We start from the raw sequence: 1,538 nt of genomic DNA on the forward strand, positions 1-1,538 counted from the left end.
AAACCGTGCGAAATAGTCGTGTACAAATCAATATGCAGAAACGACGTAATCTATATAGTATGGAGTGCCCGAGTTTTTGCGTCAAACGTACTTATGTTTCTGTGAATGTCAAATGAATTCAACGAATGTCAACTAGTCATGCGTGTAACAGAACGATGTTAATCCCTTGAGATCCAAGAACACCGATTATCAATATGCATTATGGGTTCTCAACCTTCCGAGAAGATATTACAAAATTCAATATTATAGATTACCTAAACCCTTACATTATACAAATAATGTAATTTAAAAATTGAATAAACTTTCTTTCAAATTAATGTAACAAAAATTTATTTCAATGTTATGACCTCAAAGGATTGTAAACAATATGATCTTCATCGAAGACGCTATCGATATCAAATATAACACATTAAAAAAACAAATTTACATAAAAATATGACGTAAATAAATAAAAATACAAGAATGTATATATTTGCATAAATTTCTACTTCAGATGATCTCATACAGTGAGGTTGATAGTCTTCGAGGAAGGATCCACGCACATTGACAAAGATGCGAATCATTTATTTTGAAAGCGATGCAAATCCATTTTTAATGATATAAATTTCAATAAGACGTTAAAATAAATTCATTTAATTTATTTCAAAATCAGACTTACGTCACTTTCTAGATGAATGGTTTATCTTTGTCAAACAAATAATATGACATGCAACGTTAACGTTAAAACAGCTTAAAAACACGATCAAAGATCTACTTGGTTGAAATGTCGTGACTTGTATCATAAACATAAAAATTCCGGAATATTATCTAAAGAATATTAAAAATATTATGGATGTGAACGTTCTATCGTACGAAATTTTCGTATGTGGAGGATCGAGAATAAATTGAGTGACTCGATTAAGTGACGATAGAACGAAAATAATAAAATTAGAATAAAAATCAAGGAATTCAGGCAACATTGAAACGATCAAAGAAAAATAAATGTACGAATTAAGAATCGAAGTACAAGAATAAGAGAATGATAGTGAGAAAGAATAACAGGGGAAAAATAAAAAAGATAAATATTTATAAAATAAGAAAATGAGTGAATGAATGAGAGAGAGAGAGAGAGAGAGAGAGAGAGAAAAAGAGAAAAAGAGAGAAAAAGGCTGAAAGAAAATTAAACGCTCAGGATTGTCTGATTGCGGAGTAGGTCCCTGTAAAAATGCAAAATGGCCAGCGTCCCCAAAGTTGTATACGTAATTAATAATAAAATGCATGGATGTTTGTCTCAATTGTGTGTGCGCGCACGCGTGAGTATGTGATGCATGTGTCCTGTGCATAATAATGTGTGTCACATGTTGCCAATGTGTAATGCAGATATATAGGCACGCACGTGCGCATGCGTATGTGCACGTCCGTACTCGCGACTAATGTAAAAGACCATATATATATATAATAGAGTCACATTTATATATATATATATATATACATATATGTATATGTGGACGTATATGCGTGTGTGTTTAATAATATAATTATAATAAAATATATATATG

General features: G+C 30.9%; 1 protein-coding gene across 4 annotated transcripts in view; it reads right to left on the bottom strand.

Annotated features, from left to right (window-relative positions):
- Nucleotides 1–1,538, bottom strand: part of LOC108689542 (protein pangolin, isoforms A/H/I/S) — a 201,074-nt gene that overhangs the window by 7,086 nt on the left and 192,450 nt on the right. The gene's annotated exons all lie outside the window — the stretch shown is intronic.

Source organism: Atta colombica, unplaced genomic scaffold, assembly GCF_001594045.1.
Source record: "Atta colombica isolate Treedump-2 unplaced genomic scaffold, Acol1.0 scaffold27, whole genome shotgun sequence".
NCBI classification, from domain to species: Eukaryota; Metazoa; Arthropoda; class Insecta; order Hymenoptera; family Formicidae; genus Atta; species Atta colombica.